The sequence below is a fragment of the Nerophis lumbriciformis genome, linkage group LG10, assembly GCF_033978685.3.
Source record: "Nerophis lumbriciformis linkage group LG10, RoL_Nlum_v2.1, whole genome shotgun sequence".
NCBI classification, from domain to species: domain Eukaryota; kingdom Metazoa; phylum Chordata; class Actinopteri; order Syngnathiformes; family Syngnathidae; genus Nerophis; species Nerophis lumbriciformis.
The window spans coordinates 55,162,849-55,180,771 of record NC_084557.2 but is presented as its reverse complement, the minus strand read 5'-3'; the positions used below and the strand labels follow the sequence as shown (position 1 = coordinate 55,180,771).

Here is a 17,923-nt window from a genome sequence, read left to right as displayed (position 1 = left end):
ATCGTGTCTGCACCAGAAGGGAGGACTTCCTGACGGCCTCGAGGACCCTCTTTTCTGCCCTGAAGGGGAGGGGCTATTCCAGGTCCTTCCTCCGACGGCAGTTGAGGGTCTTCTTGGACCCGAAGGGGCCTCCCCCTGGGACCGACATGATCCCTCTCATCACCACCTACTCTCCCTCGGCCGTGCGGGTCGCCAAGAAGGTCAAAGACCACTTCCGGACCTTTGCGGAGAGTAGCGGGAGGCTGCCGGGGCGCTACGTGGTGCCGGCCTACCGTAAGAACCCCAACTTGAATGATCTGTTGGTCAGGGCCAGGGTCAGCTCACTGAGAGACCCGCCCTCCACTAGGAGGGACACCCTTGTCCGCCACTCACAATGGTTGGTGAACCCCCACAACCGCAAGGTTTTCCAGCCGTTGTGCCGTGGCGGCCGACACACCCGGAACTGTGTGTACGTGATTCGGTGCCAACGATGTGGCGATATGTACGTGGGCGAGACGGGCAATACCTTAGCTAGGAGATTCGCCCAACACAAGTACAACATCGTTAGGCATAAAAATACCAACACTCACCTGGTTCAGCATTTTCTCCGACACGGGTGGTCTTCCGTCCGGGCGACTGTCGTAGAGACGGATCCCAAATGGAGCCTCGCCCAACGCCACCGGGCGGAGCTCCTTTGGATCTCCAAATTGGGCACCAGACATCCAGGGGGCCTAAATGAGGTGTGAGTGTGAGCCCGTTGGATTGTGACGGACAGTGCACATTCCCGTTTTTCCCTTCTTTATTTTTCCCATACCCCCCACCCCCCCTCTTCCCTAACCCTAACCATTCCCTTCTCCTTACCTAAAACCTACCCCCAAACCTAACCAGCCAGTGCCTCCAATCCTCTTACGGCTCTCACTCTCCCTCGCTCGCCCTCCTGGACCTGCCAAAACAGACAGAAAACGCATTAAATATACTCACTTGGGGATGGGATACAATCGGAGCATCATATCAAGGGGAGGTAACAGGGAATATATACCTAAAACCTACCCCAACCCCAATCCTAAAACCTAACCCTAACCCTAACCCTAACCCTAACCCTAACCCTAACCTCGGGTACGGTACACATACGTACATTCAGAGCATTACACTAAGGGGAGCCTACTGGGAATATCCTCTCCCAACTCTCTGTTTAATACTGAAGCCCTAGGTCACACATCCAGGGTACTTTCTGTATTATTTCTATTTGAATGTACTAGTGTTTGTCTATTATTATATATATATATATATATATATACATATATATTTATTATAATATATTATATAATATTTATACCATATTACATTGTATTATATTATATATCATATAACAATAACAATGTCTATCATTTCATGTTATTGTTCTAGCAGACAGGATTTTGCAGTAGCATCCTGGGGCTTCAGAGGGTCACTGTTGTCTTCTTTTTACACTTGTGTTGTGGTCAAGACTTCTATTTTGAAGGCCAACTTGTGTTTGACGTGGACCCCACCCCTTCATTTAAATGTTATATTGCTATTAACACCTTTCTCCTGCAATACCTGTTTTCACTGCAAGGATAAAAGGTTGACTTTAGCCTACCTGCCGTGCTAACCTGCTAATACTCTACAAACGAGTCAGGCCTGATGAAGGTATCTTACCGAAACGTTGCCATCTGACTCGTTTCATGTAAATATACATTTTCTACTTTTTTCATATTTTTCTGACACATTGTAGTATTTTTCTTGTATTTGTTTACTTGCCGTGTCCAGTTGAAGGCCTGGTCGCGGCGCGACGCTTTCGTTCCACTAGTCGCTATTTTCTGTAAATAAACAGCCTATTTTTGATACTACATGTGCTATTTTTACTCACGAGATATTCCGGTGGCTCATTAGCGCGAGATACAGCATATTTTTGAACAAAAAAGCGTATCTCACCGTTTATGCAGCCAGCCATCAACCGGAAGTGATTATCTTGACCTCGGCGGAAGTCCCGCCTCCGAGCATTCCGTTCTCTCTTTTTCACAAAGGAAACGGATAAAGACAATTTATTTTTATAAAGCGAACAAACCTTTTTTCGCCAACCAGTTTTTCACATCATCCACACCAGCGACATATTAAAATAATTTTGCAATATGTCGGATGGGTTCGAATACGACTGGCTTCCGGTCAGGTCGGGGCGAAGACGCGCACGGCGACGTCAGGCTGCGCCTTCAGAGTGGCTCGCCCAGGATGATGAACGTTGTCATTATGACCAGGAGGAATATTTTTCTCAGTGGGATGAGCAGCGGCCCCAGAGGTCTTATGCGGATGTAGCACGGGGACGGCAGGATTCCTATCCGCGTCGCCCCTACCCGCAGACACGCCGCCATTTTGATGACCTACATCAAGAGCGCCGCAGCGCCCCTCAGTGGAATTATAGGAGAAACACACGCCAAAATAGGAATTTTGTGCCTTCAAGACAGCACTCTCAGGAGTACTTTAGGCCACAATATTCACCTCAAAGACGTCCCCGCTATCCTCCTCCCCCCAGGGGGACACGGAGGAAACGCCGGGATGCTTCCAGGAGGAATGGGCGCTCCCGTAATACCAGTAGAGACATGGACTCTAGGCCTCCCAGACATTATTCTCAGGACTATTTTTTACCTGAACATTGGCCTCAAAGACGTCCCCGCAATCCTCCCCGTCCCAAGAAGACACGCAAGAAGCGTCAGGACGCTTCTCGGAGGACTGCACCCCCTGACAACTCCACAACGTCCATGGAGGGGAATTTAAAAGCACAGTGTTTTTATAATATTATCAAAATAACACATCATTTGAATAATGTTACAAAAGACACTCACCCCCAGTCCATAATAAAAATGGAAGAGACGCTTGCCACCATGATCAAACCAGCGGTCTCCAACCCTGACGTTGAGACGCTTATCAGGTGCAATGCCAGGACTTGGGCATTAACGACGGTTGAGGTTTTAAGAGACCATTATAAAAACACTCTACAAGTGGAATTGGACAAGATAACCAGTTTTATTGACGAGGTTTGGAGACCCGCTTTTCAGCTGGCCTCTACATGGGCCAAGAAACATCTGGGACGCAGACTGATGGGGGACACCCTCGGGAAGGCCGAGGCTCTGATCGTCGCGGCCTTCGCCGACCCCCCTGTCAACGCGGAGGTGGTACGCCCGGCCCAGTCCTTGCCGGTCCGGACCGCCACCCGGGTATCGGTGGGCACCCATACTGACCCTACGGGCCCTGACGGGGCTCCTGGGGTGGTACGGGCTAGCAGCCCTCCGGCTCGGGTCGTCGCCCGGGTCTCGGTGGCTACCAGCACCGACGCCGTGGCTCCAGATTGGTCTCCTGAGGTGGATCGGGATGCAATCCCTCCAGCACGGGTTGCCCCGATCTTCCTTCCTCGTCGACCGGAACCACCCAAGGAGCAGAGGGTGACACAGCCCCGGGCCACGGACAGCGGGCCTGCCCAGGACACCCTCGGCGAGGCTCCGCCCACCCAGCTTATTCCTGCATCTCGCAGGAGGCTTCCTCTGGGATCACCTGCAAGACAAGACACACAGGAGACCCCCACTCAGACCGAGGACGACGATGACTCACCACGTGGGTCCACAAGCTCCGGGGCGGATCAAACCCAGGACACCCCCACCCATACAGAGGACGACGATGACTCACCAGGGGGACCCACGGCCTCCTCGCCTCTCCTGATCGACTTTCGGGATGAAGAACAGGAGCGGGGGCTTTCTTCGGTGATGTCCCCTCGTTACTCTTCCGCGACCCCCGACTGGTCCCCTCTCCAGCCTGAGACGGCAGATGAGACGGCACCACAGGGTGAATTTTCACCACGGGGGCCCACACTTTCCGGGGCTCCTATGGTGGACTATGAGGACTCACCCTTGCAGCGGACGCCTCCTCAGGAGACGCCCCCTCAGGAGATGCTTCCTCAGGAGTCCCCCGATTGGGCACATTTGTTCCCTGGGGCACTAAAAAGGAAGCCACACAAGAGGCCTTCCGTCCCAGATACTCCACAACACCTGTCAATTCCAGAATGTGTCGAGTTGGTAGAGGATACGACTAGTGCCTCCCCCCGTAGACCCACTAGACACATGGTCTCGAGTAGGAGGATGATGGATTGGAAGTTGTCGGCCAACAAGAAATTCTTGGTGATCGGCGACTCCAATCTGTCCCACCTACCACCTTTTTACGTCGACGACCTTCAGATCGACAGTTACCCGGGCGCCAGTTTTAGACACGCGGAGGCCATCCTACGCAAGACCGTAATTGCTGCACCGGTTGAAGTGTTGGTTCTAGCCTTTGGGATCAACCATCGTGAGCAGAAAGTTAAGGAGACCGCTATTAAGCAGCTCCAAGGGGCACTCAGGATGGCCGTGGCTACCTTCCCACGGGCCCGAGTGCTAATCCCCCTGATTAACTATTCGGCCGCTTTGCCCGTTGAGCAGAAAAACAACCTCGGGCGGCTGAATAGTTTAATCAGCAACAATTATGCTCACATCCCGGCTCTCGACAGCCGGGACTTTGAGACCCAACCCGACCTGGTCCACTGGACTCGGGACACGGCCAAGTTGATGCTCAAGCACTGGCTTGACTTTTTAAACTTGGCATCCCCATAATCCCGATCGCTCGGGGGGGTAATAAGAACGTGATAAATTTGGCCCATAATTTCACGCCAACCCCCTTACAAATCTCCCTCCTCAATAAGGGCCTCAACTTCATTCCTTCCACTAATCTCAGTAGCGACTGGCATCATCAACTTCAATTTGACCTCCAGCGCTACCACAGACGTGTCAAACTTGAGGTATACTATGAGAAACAAGATTCTCTCGGACCCACACCCTTCACAGCCCGTTCCGGCTGGGAGCCCTCACCTGGACTTATGCCTCCGGAATTCCAGGCTATGGTCCGGTCCGACGGGCTCTCCATGTCCGGTTCGGGTTGCGCACCTGCGGTCGCTCCCAATTTGACACGCGGAGAAGTCGAGGCCCTTCATAGTCTAAAAACAAACAAACATATTGTGATCAAACCAGCCGACAAGGGGAGTGCTGTTGTCATTTTTGACAGATCGCAATACATATGGGAGGGTTCTCGGCAGTTGAGTGACATGACGTATTATAAACCACTGCCGGAACCTATTTATCCGCAAACTATTCCCATGGTAGAAAAGATTCTGGATAATCTTCTACTTAAAAAATTTATCAATTTTAAACAACATAGGTATCTCATGGGGGAGCCGGATCCTCGCCCCCGCAGGTTCTACATGCTCCCTAAAATTCACAAGGAGCCAGACAAGTGGAGCAAGCCCCACGAGATCCCTCCGGGGCGACCCATTGTGTCTGACTGCGGCAGCGAGACGTACAGAACGGCGGCGTTCATCGATCATTATCTGACGCCGCTTTCCGTTCTGCACGACAGCTACCTCAGGGATACCTATGATTTTATTGATAAAATCAAGAAGGTCTGCATTCCCCCAGATGCCATTTTGTTCACCATCGACATTGACAGCCTGTATACAAACATTGATATAAATGAGGGGATACAGGCTGTCAAAAATGTCTTCTACAGGTACCGCGACGTTAGCAGGCCCGAAAAGGAGCTCCTGCAGCTCCTCGACATTAATTTGAGGAGAAACGACTTTGAGTTTGACGGTCGTTTCTACCTCCAAATTAAGGGCACTGCTATGGGCAAGAAATTTGCACCGGCGTATGCCAACATTTTTATGGCAGAGTGGGAGACCTCTGCCTTGGCCGCCTGCCCAAAACGTCCTCTCCACTACTTCCGGTACCTGGATGACATCTGGGGTGTCTGGACCCATTCCAGTGAGGAGTTCAGCGTGTTCTTAAACACGCTGAACACTCACAATAAAAATATCACCATCAAGTCGACCACGAGCAACACATCGGTCGACTTTTTGGACACCACGACATTCAAGGGTCCCGACTTTGCCGACACGCAACACTTGGACATCAGGGTGTTCTTCAAGGAGACCGACACCCACGCGCTCCTCTTCAAAAGCAGCTTCCACCCCAAGCATACCTTCGCGGGGTTGGTGAAATCCCAATTGTTGAGGTTCCATCGTGTCTGCACCAGAAGGGAGGACTTCCTGACGGCCTCGAGGACCCTCTTTTCTGCCCTGAAGGGGAGGGGCTATTCCAGGTCCTTCCTCCGACGGCAGTTGAGGGTCTTCTTGGACCCGAAGGGGCCTCCCCCTGGGACCGACATGATCCCTCTCATCACCACCTACTCTCCCTCGGCCGTGCGGGTCGCCAAGAAGGTCAAAGACCACTTCCGGACCTTTGCGGAGAGTAGCGGGAGGCTGCCGGGGCGCTACGTGGTGCCGGCCTACCGTAAGAACCCCAACTTGAATGATCTGTTGGTCAGGGCCAGGGTCAGCTCACTGAGAGACCCGCCCTCCACTAGGAGGGACACCCTTGTCCGCCACTCACAATGGTTGGTGAACCCCCACAACCGCAAGGTTTTCCAGCCGTTGTGCCGTGGCGGCCGACACACCCGGAACTGTGTGTACGTGATTCGGTGCCAACGATGTGGCGATATGTACGTGGGCGAGACGGGCAATACCTTAGCTAGGAGATTCGCCCAACACAAGTACAACATCGTTAGGCATAAAAATACCAACACTCACCTGGTTCAGCATTTTCTCCGACACGGGTGGTCTTCCGTCCGGGCGACTGTCGTAGAGACGGATCCCAAATGGAGCCTCGCCCAACGCCACCGGGCGGAGCTCCTTTGGATCTCCAAATTGGGCACCAGACATCCAGGGGGCCTAAATGAGGTGTGAGTGTGAGCCCGTTGGATTGTGACGGACAGTGCACATTCCCGTTTTTCCCTTCTTTATTTTTCCCATACCCCCCACCCCCCCTCTTCCCTAACCCTAACCATTCCCTTCTCCTTACCTAAAACCTACCCCCAAACCTAACCCTAACCCTAACCCTAACCCTAACCCCTAACCCTAACCCTAACCCTAACCCTAACCCTAACCCTAACCCCTAACCCTAACCCCTAACCCTAACCCTAACCCTAACCCTAACCCTAACCCTAACCCTAACCCTTACCCTAACCCTAACCCTAACCCTAACCCTCTAACCCTAACCCTAACCCTAACCCTAACCCTAACCCTAACCCCTAACCCCTAACCCTAACCCTAACCCTAACCCTAACCCTAGGTCACACATCCAGGGTACTTTCTGTATTATTTCTATTTGAATGTACTAGTGTTTGTCTATTATTATATATATATATATATATATATATATACATATATATTTATTATAATATATTATATAATATTTATACCATATTACCTTGTATTATATTATATATCATATAACAATAACAATGTCTATCATTTCATGTTATTGTTTTAGCAGACAGGATTTTGCAGTAGCATCCTGGGGCTTCAGAGGGTCACTCTTGTCTTCTTTTTACACTTGTGTTGTGGTCAAGACTTCTATTTTGAAGGCCAACTTGTGTTTGACGTGGACCCCACCCCTTCATTTAAATGTTATATTGCTATTAACACCTTTCTCCTGCAATACCTGTTTTCACTGCAAGGATAAAAGGTTGACTTTAGCCTACCTGCCGTGCTAACCTGCTAATACTCTACAAACGAGTCAGGCCTGATGAAGGTATCTTACCGAAACGTTGCCATCTGACTCGTTTCATGTAAATATACATTTTCTACTTTTTTCATATTTTTCTGACACATTGTAGTATTTTTCTTGTATTTGTTTACTTGCCGTGTCCAGTTGAAGGCCTGGTCGCGGCGCGACGCTTTCGTTCCACTAGTCGCTATTTTCTGTAAATAAACAGCCTATTTTTGATACTACATGTGCTATTTTTACTCACGAGATATTCCGGTGGCTCATTAGCGCGAGATACAGCATATTTTTGAACAAAAAAGCGTATCTCACCGTTTATGCAGCCAGCCATCAACCGGAAGTGATTATCTTGACCTCGGCGGAAGTCCCGCCTCCGAGCATTCCGTTCTCTCTTTTTCACAAAGGAAACGAATAAAGACAATTTATTTTTATAAAGCGAACAAACCTTTTTTCGCCAACCAGTTTTTTACATCATCCACACCAGCGACATATTAAAATAATTTTGCAATATGTCGGATGGGTTCGAACACGACTGGCTTCCGGTCAGGTCGGGGCGAAGACGCGCACGGCGACGTCAGGCTGCGCCTTCAGAGTGGCTCGCCCAGGATGATGAACGTTGTCATTATGACCAGGAGGAATATTTTTCTCAGTGGGATGAGCAGCGGCCCCAGAGGTCTTATGCGGATGTAGCACGGGGACGGCAGGATTCCTATCCGCGTCGCCCCTACCCGCAGACACGCCGCCATTTTAATGATCTACACTCAGAGGAGCGCCGCAGCGCCCCTCAGTGGAATTATAGGAGAAACACACGCCAAAATAGGAATTTTGTGCCTTCAAGACAGCACTCTCAGGAGTACTTTAGGCCACAATATTCCCCTCAAAGACGTCCCCGCTATCCTCCTCCCCCCAGGGGGACACGGAGGAAACGCCGGGATGCTTCCAGGAGGAATGGGCGCTCCCGTAATACTAGTAGAGACATGGACTCTAGGCCTCCCAGACATTATTCTCAGGACTATTTCTTACCTGAACATTGGCCTCAAAGACGTCCCCGCAATCCTCCCCGTCCCAAGAAGACACGCAAGAAGCGTCAGGACGCTTCTCGGAGGACTGCACCCCCTGACAACTCCCCAACGTCCATGGAGGGGAATTTAAAAGCACAGTGTTTTTATAATATTATCAAAATAACACATCATTTGAATAATGTTACAAAAGACACTCACCCCCAGTCCATAATAAAAATGGAAGAGACGCTTGCCACCATGATCAAACCAGCGGTCTCCAACCCTGACGTTGAGACGCTTATCAGGTGCAATGCCAGGACTTGGGCATTAACGACGGTTGAGGTTTTAAGAGACCATTATAAAAACACTCTACAAGTGGAATTGGACAAGATAACCAGTTTTATTGACGAGGTTTGGAGACCCGCTTTTCAGCTGGCCTCTACATGGGCCAAGAAACATCTGGGACGCAGACTGATGGGGGACACCCTCGGGAAGGCCGAGGCTCTGATCGTCGCGGCCTTCGCCGACCCCCCTGTCAACGCGGAGGTGGTACGCCCGGCCCAGTCCTTGCCGGTCCAGACCGCCACCCGGGTATCGGTGGGCACCCATACTGACCCTACGGGCCCTGACGGGGCTCCTGGGGTGGTACGGGCTAGCAGCCCTCCGGCTCGGGTCGTCGCCCGGGTCTCGGTGGCTACCAGCACCGACGCCGTGGCTCCAGATTGGTCTCCTGAGGTGGATCGGGAAGCAATCCCTCCAGCACGGGTTGCCCCGATCTTCCTTCCTCGTCGACCGGAACCACCCAAGGAGCAGAGGGTGACACAGCCCCGGGCCACGGACAGCGGGCCTGCCCAGGACACCCTCGGCGAGGCTCCGCCCACCCAGCTTATTCCTGCATCTCGCAGGAGGCTTCCTCTGGGATCACCTGCAAGACAAGACACACAGGAGACCCCCACTCAGACCGAGGACGACGATGACTCACCACGTGGGTCCACAAGCTCCGGGGCGGATCAAACCCAGGACACCCCCACCCATACAGAGGACGACGATGACTCACCAGGGGGACCCACGGCCTCCTCGCCTCTCCTGATCGACTTTCGGGATGAAGAACAGGAGCGGGGGCTTTCTTCGGTGATGTCCCCTCGTTACTCTTCCGCGACCCCCGACTGGTCCCCTCTCCAGCCTGAGACGGCAGATGAGACGGCACCACAGGGTGAATTTTCACCACGGGGGCCCACACTTTCCGGGGCTCCTATGGTGGACTATGAGGACTCACCCTTGCAGCGGACGCCTCCTCAGGAGACGCCCCCTCAGGAGATGCTTCCTCAGGAGTCCCCCGATTGGGCACATTTGTTCCCTGGGGCACTAAAAAGGAAGCCACACAAGAGGCCTTCCGTCCCAGATACTCCACAACACCTGTCTATTCCAGAATGTGTCGAGTTGGTAGAGGATACGGCTAGTGCCTCCCCCCGTAGACCCACTAGACACATGGTCTCGAGTAGGAGGATGATGGATTGGAAGTTGTCGGCCAACAAGAAATTCTTGGTGATCGGCGACTCCAATCTGTCCCACCTACCACCTTTTTACGTCGACGACCTTCAGATCGACAGTTACCCGGGCGCCAGTTTTAGACACGCGGAGGCCATCCTACGCAAGACCGTAATTGCTGCACCGGTTGAAGTGTTGGTTCTAGCCTTTGGGATCAACCATCGTGAGCAGAAAGTTAAGGAGACCGCTATTAAGCAGCTCCAAGGGGCACTCAGGATGGCCGTGGCTACCTTCCCACGGGCCCGAGTGCTAATCCCCCTGATTAACTATTCGGCCGCTTTGCCCGTTGAGCAGAAAAACAACCTCGGGCTGCTGAATAGTTTAATCAGGAACAATTATGCTCACATCCCGGCTCTCGACAGCCGGGACTTTGAGACCCAACCCGACCTGGTCCACTGGACTCGGGACACGGCCAAGTTGATGCTCAAGCACTGGCTTGACTTTTTAAACTTGGCATCCCCATAATCCCGATCGCTCGGGGGGGTAATAAGAACGTGGTAAATTTGGCCCATAATTTCACGCCAACCCCCTTACAAATCTCCCTCCTCAATAAGGGCCTCAACTTCATTCCTTCCACTAATCTCAGTAGCGACTGGCATCATCAACTTCAATTTGACCTCCAGCGCTACCACAGACGTGTCAAACTTGAGGTATACTATGAGAAACAAGATTCTCTCGGACCTACACCGTTCACAGCCCGTTCCGGCTGGGAGCCCTCACCTGGACTTATGCCTCCGGAATTCCAGGCTATGGTCCGGTCCGACGGGCTCTCCATGTCCGGTTCGGGTTGCGCACCTGCGGTCGCTCCCAATTTGACACGCGGAGAAGTCGAGGCCCTTCATAGTCTAAAAACAAACAAACATATTGTGATCAAACCAGCCGACAAGGGGAGTGCTGTTGTCATTTTTGACAGATCGCAATACATATGGGAGGGTTCTCGGCAGTTGAGTGACATGACGTATTATAAACCACTGCCGGAACCTATTTATCCGCAAACTATTCCCATGGTAGAAAAGATTCTGGATAATCTTCTACTTAAAAAATTTATCAATTTTAAACAACATAGGTATCTCATGGGGGAGCCGGATCCTCGCCCCCGCAGGTTCTACATGCTCCCTAAAATTCACAAGGAGCCAGACAAGTGGAGCAAGCCCCACGAGATCCCTCCGGGGCGACCCATTGTGTCTGACTGCGGCAGCGAGACGTACAGAACGGCGGCGTTCATCGATCATTATCTGACGCCGCTGTCCGTTCTGCACGACAGCTACCTCAGGGATACCTATGATTTTATTGATAAAATCAAGAAGGTCTGCATTCCCCCAGATGCCATTTTGTTTACCATCGACATTGACAGCCTGTATACAAACATTGATATAAATGAGGGGATACAGGCTGTCAAAAATGTCTTCTACAGGTACCGCGACGTTAGCAGGCCCGAAAAGGAGCTCCTGCAGCTCCTCGACATTAATTTGAGGAGAAACGACTTTGAGTTTGACGGTCGTTTCTACCTCCAAATTAAGGGCACTGCTATGGGCAAGAAATTTGCACCGGCGTATGCCAACATTTTTATGGCAGAGTGGGAGACCTCTGCCTTGGCCGCCTGCCCAAAACGTCCTCTCCACTACTTCCGGTACCTGGATGACATCTGGGGTGTCTGGACCCATTCCAGTGAGGAGTTCAGCGTGTTCTTAAACACGCTGAACACTCACAATAAAAATATCACCATCAAGTCGACCACGAGCAACACATCGGTCGACTTTTTGGACACCACGACATTCAAGGGTCCCGACTTTGCCGACACGCAACACTTGGACATCAGGGTGTTCTTCAAGGAGACCGACACCCACGCGCTCCTCTTCAAAAGCAGCTTCCACCCCAAGCATACCTTCGCGGGGTTGGTGAAATCCCAATTGTTGAGGTTCCATCGTGTCTGCACCAGAAGGGAGGACTTCCTGACGGCCTCGAGGACCCTCTTTTCTGCCCTGAGGGGGAGGGGCTATTCCAGGTCCTTCCTCAGACGGCAGTTGAGGGTCTTCTTGGACCCGAAGGGGCCTCCCCCTGGGACCGACATGATCCCTCTCATCACCACCTACTCTCCCTCGGCCGTGCGGGTCGCCAAGAAGGTCAAAGACCACTTCCGGACCTTTGCGGAGAGTAGCGGGAGGCTGCCGGGGCGCTACGTGGTGCCGGCCTACCGTAAGAACCCCAACTTGAATGATCTGTTGGTCAGGGCCAGGGTCAGCTCACTGAGAGACCCGCCCTCCACTAGGAGGGACACCCTTGTCCGCCACTCACAATGGTTGGTGAACCCCCACAACCGCAAGGTTTTCCAGCCGTTGTGCCGTGGCGGCCGACACACCCGGAACTGTGTGTACGTGATTCGGTGCCAACGATGTGGCGATATGTACGTGGGCGAGACGGGCAATACCTTAGCTAGGAGATTCGCCCAACACAAGTACAACATCGTTAGGCATAAAAATACCAACACTCACCTGGTTCAGCATTTTCTCCGACACGGGTGGTCTTCCGTCCGGGCGACTGTCGTAGAGACGGATCCCAAATGGAGCCTCGCCCAACGCCACCGGGCGGAGCTCCTTTGGATCTCCAAATTGGGCACCAGACATCCAGGGGGCCTAAATGAGGTGTGAGTGTGAGCCCGTTGGATTGTGACGGACAGTGCACATTCCCGTTTTTCCCTTCTTTATTTTTCCCATACCCCCCACCCCCCCTCTTCCCTAACCCTAACCATTCCCTTCTCCTTACCTAAAACCTACCCCCAAACCTAACCCTAACCCTAACCCTAACCCTAACCCTAACCCTAACCCCTAACCCTAACCCTAACCCTAACCCTAACCCTAACCCTAACCCTAACCCTAACCCTAACCCTAACCCATCATGCTGTTGAGAGTAAAAAAATGTTGAAGCTCAGACAATACATGCCTGAAGAGGCCAAAGAAGGCCGAAACGCGTCGCATGTTGAAAATTGTATCAGTGGTTGATGTGTCTGACACCGCGTTCGATGGTGTTCATTTGGGGTCCCTGGGGGGTGTGCGTCTGGTGGGGGGTCACTGGGCGGATTGTTGATGGACAGTGCCTAACCCTAACCCTACCCCCAACCCTAACCCTAACCTTAACCCCCAACACCTAACTAGCCCGTGCCTCCGGTCTGTCCGTTGGGTGGCGCCCTGCCCTTCGTACGGCCCCCTGGTGGCTCTGTTTGGCATCGTTTGAGTGTGGTGTTGGCCGATTGGCAGACCCAATTAAGAAAAAATAGGGGTCAGAGGTCACAGACATGGAGAACTTATCTGGATTTTTTTCTTGAAGTGATTTAATGATTTAATACTTCTTTAATTGTGTGTGGTGATATTGACTTGATATTTACTTGTGTGCAGTGCTGTGATATTAGAGTGCTCCACCCAGCTGGTCTGGATGAATTATACTTACCTTCTGGAGTGATTATGTAACCAGATAGTTCTCTTTTGTCTGTGGAGTGACTAAGTATTGCAGTTGTGTGCAGACGCCACCTGCAGGCACTCGGGAGGAGCGACTGATTGCAGTTGGGAGCGCAAGCCACGCCCCCTGCAGGCTCTTCTATAAAACCTCGTTTTGCAATTCTGGCTCATTTTTCCTCCAGCAGATGAGGGGACATCTTGCTCAGAGAGAGGTAATGAGGCCAATTTCTCAAAATTTCATGCCTGATGAGGTCATGCAGACCGAAACGCGCGTCGCATGATGTGGAATTTGATTGAATAATGTGTCTGACGCCACGTTCGGCGGTGTTCGTTCGGGGTCCCTGGGGGGTGTGCGTCTGGTGGGGGGTCACTGGGCGGATTGTTGATGGACAGTGCCTAACCCTAACCCTACCCCCAACCCTAACCCTAACCTTAACCCCCAACACCTAACTAGCCCGTGCCTCCGGTCTGTCCGTTGGGTGGCGCCCTGCCCTTCGTACGGCCCCCTGGTGGCTCTGTTTGGCATCGTTTGAGTGTGGTGTTGGCCGATTGGCAGACCCAATTAAGAAAAAATAGGGGTCAGAGGTCACAGACATGGAGAACTTATCTGGATTTTTTTCTTGAAGTGATTTAATGATTTAATACTTCTTTAATTGTGTGTGGTGATATTGACTTGATATTTACTTGTGTGCAGTGCTGTGATATTAGAGTGCTCCACCCAGCTGGTCTGGATGAATTATACTTACCTTCTGGAGTGATTATGTAACCAGATAGTTCTCTTTTGTCTGTGGAGTGACTAAGTATTGCAGTTGTGTGCAGACGCCACCTGCAGGCACTCGGGAGGAGCGACTGATTGCAGTTGGGAGCGCAAGCCACGCCCCCTGCAGGCTCTTCTATAAAACCTCGTTTTGCAATTCTGGCTCATTTTTCCTCCAGCAGATGAGGGGACATCTTGCTCAGAGAGAGGTAATGAGGCCAATTTCTCAAAATTTCATGCCTGATGAGGTCATGCAGACCGAAACGCGCGTCGCATGATGTGGAATTTGATTGAATAATGTGTCTGACGCCACGTTCGGCGGTGTTCGTTCGGGGTCCCTGGGGGGTGTGCGTCTGGTGGGGGGTCACTGGGCGGATTGTTGATGGACAGTGCCTAACCCTAACCCTACCCCCAACCCTAACCCTAACCTTAACCCCCAACACCTAACTAGCCTGTGCCTCCGGTCTGTCCGTTGGGTGGCGCCCTGCCCTTCGTACGGCCCCCTGGTGGCTCTGTTTGGCATCGTTTGAGTGTGGTGTTGGCCGATTGGCAGACCCAATTAAGAAAAAATAGGGGTCAGAGGTCACAGACATGGAGAACTTATCTGGATTTTTTTCTTGAAGTGATTTAATGATTTAATACTTCTTTAATTGTGTGTGGTGATATTGACTTGATATTTACTTGTGTGCAGTGCTGTGATATTAGAGTGCTCCACCCAGCTGGTCTGGATGAATTATACTTACCTTCTGGAGTGATTATGTAACCAGATAGTTCTCTTTTGTCTGTGGAGTGACTAAGTATTGCAGTTGTGTGCAGACGCCACCTGCAGGCACTCGGGAGGAGCGACTGATTGCAGTTGGGAGCGCAAGCCACGCCCCCTGCAGGCTCTTCTATAAAACCTCGTTTTGCAATTCTGGCTCATTTTTCCTCCAGCAGATGAGGGGACATCTTGCTCAGAGGGAGGTAATGAGGCCAATTTCTCAAAATTTCATGCCTGATGAGGTCATGCAGACCGAAACGCGCGTCGCATGATGTGGAATTTGATTGAATAATGTGTCTGACGCCACGTTCGGCGGTGTTCGTTCGGGGTCCCTGGGGGGTGTGCGTCTGGTGGGGGGTCACTGGGCGGATTGTTGATGGACAGTGCCTAACCCTAACCCTACCCCCAACCCTAACCCTAACCTTAACCCCCAACACCTAACCCTAACCCTAACCCTAACCCTAACCCCTAACCCTAACCCTAACCCTAACCCTAACCCTACCCTAACCCTAACCCTAAACCCTAAACCCTAACCCTAACCCTAACCCCTAACCCTAACCCTAACCCTAACCCTAACCCCTAACCCTAACCCTAACCCTAACCCTAACCCCTAACCCTAACCCTAACCCTAACCCTAACCCCTAACCCTAACCCTAACCCTAACCCTAACCCTAAACCCTAACCCCTAACCCTAACCCTAACCCTAACCCTAACCCTTACCCTTACCCTAACCCTAACCCTAACCCTAACCCTAACCCTAACCCCGCAGAGGGTGACACAGCCCCGGGCCACGGACAGCGGGCCTGCCCAGGACACCCTCGGCGAGGCTCCGCCCACCCAGCTTATTCCTGCATCTCGCAGGAGGCTTCCTCTGGGATCACCTGCAAGACAAGACACACAGGAGACCCCCACTCAGACCGAGGACGACGATGACTCACCACGTGGGTCCACAAGCTCCGGGGCGGATCAAACCCAGGACACCCCCACCCATACAGAGGACGACGATGACTCACCAGGGGGACCCACGGCCTCCTCGCCTCTCCTGATCGACTTTCGGGATGAAGAACAGGAGCGGGGGCTTTCTTCGGTGATGTCCCCTCGTTACTCTTCCGCGACCCCCGACTGGTCCCCTCTCCAGCCTGGGACGGCAGATGAGACGGCACCACAGGGTGAATTTTCACCACGGGGGCCCACACTTTCCGGGGCTCCTATGGTGGACTATGAGGACTCACCCTTGCAGCGGACGCCTCCTCAGGAGACGCCCCCTCAGGAGATGCTTCCTCAGGAGTCCCCCGATTGGGCACATTTGTTCCCTGGGGCACTAAAAAGGAAGCCACACAAGAGGCCTTCCGTCCCAGATACTCCACAACACCTGTCTATTCCAGAATGTGTCGAGTTGGTAGAGGATACGACTAGTGCCTCCCCCCGTAGACCCACTAGACACATGGTCTCGAGTAGGAGGATGATGGATTGGAAGTTGTCGGCCAACAAGAAATTCTTGGTGATCGGCGACTCCAATCTGTCCCACCTACCACCTTTTTACGTCGACGACCTTCAGATCGACAGTTACCCGGGCGCCAGTTTTAGACACGCGGAGGCCATCCTACGCAAGACCGTAATTGCTGCACCGGTTGAAGTGTTGGTTCTAGCCTTTGGGATCAACCATCGTGAGCAGAAAGTTAAGGAGACCGCTATTAAGCAGCTCCAAGGGGCACTCAGGATGGCCGTGGCTACCTTCCCACGGGCCCGAGTGCTAATCCCCCTGATTAACTATTCGGCCGCTTTGCCCGTTGAGCAGAAAGACAACCTCGGGCGGCTGAATAGTTTAATCAGGAACAATTATGCTCACATCCCGGCTCTCGACAGCCGGGACTTTGAGACCCAACCCGACCTGGTCCACTGGACTCGGGACACGGCCAAGTTGATGCTCAAGCACTGGCTTGACTTTTTAAACTTGGCATCCCCATAATCCCGATCGCTCGGGGGGGTAATAAGAACGTGATAAATTTGGCCCATAATTTCACGCCAACCCCCTTACAAATCTCCCTCCTCAATAAGGGCCTCAACTTCATTCCTTCCACTAATCTCAGTAGCGACTGGCATCATCAACTTCAATTTGACCTCCAGCGCTACCACAGACGTGTCAAACTTGAGGTATACTATGAGAAACAAGATTCTCTCGGACCTACACCGTTCACAGCCCGTTCCGGCTGGGAGCCCTCACCTGGACTTATGCCTCCGGAATTCCAGGCTATGGTCCGGTCCGACGGGCTCTCCATGTCCGGTTCGGGTTGCGCACCTGCGGTCGCTCCCAATTTGACACGCGGAGAAGTCGAGGCCCTTCATAGTCTAAAAACAAACAAACATATTGTGATCAAACCAGCCGACAAGGGGAGTGCTGTTGTCATTTTTGACAGATCGCAATATATATGGGAGGGTTCTCGGCAGTTGAGTGACATGACGTATTATAAACCACTGCCGGAACCTATTTATCCGCAAACTATTCCCATGGTAGAAAAGATTCTGGATAATCTTCTACTTAAAAAATTTATCAATTTTAAACAACATAGGTATCTCATGGGGGAGCCGGATCCTCGCCCCCGCAGGTTCTACATGCTCCCTAAAATTCACAAGGAGCCAGACAAGTGGAGCAAGCCCCACGAGATCCCTCCGGGGCGACCCATTGTGTCTGACTGCGGCAGCGAGACGTACAGAACGGCGGCGTTCATCGATCATTATCTGACGCCGCTTTCCGTTCTGCACGACAGCTA

The 17,923-nt window shown here is 52.2% G+C and overlaps 1 long non-coding RNA gene across 1 annotated transcript; it reads right to left on the bottom strand.

Annotated features, from left to right (window-relative positions):
- Window positions 1–9,036: 9,036 nt before the first annotated feature.
- On the bottom strand, window positions 9,037–12,866 carry LOC140679046 (uncharacterized). The gene is made up of 3 exons (XR_012050627.1): window positions 12,676–12,866; window positions 9,693–11,028; window positions 9,037–9,560 (listed from the first exon to the last, which is right to left on the bottom strand). It is a non-coding gene; the product is annotated as an uncharacterized lncRNA (long non-coding RNA).
- Between the last annotated feature and the right edge of the window lie 5,057 nt (window positions 12,867–17,923).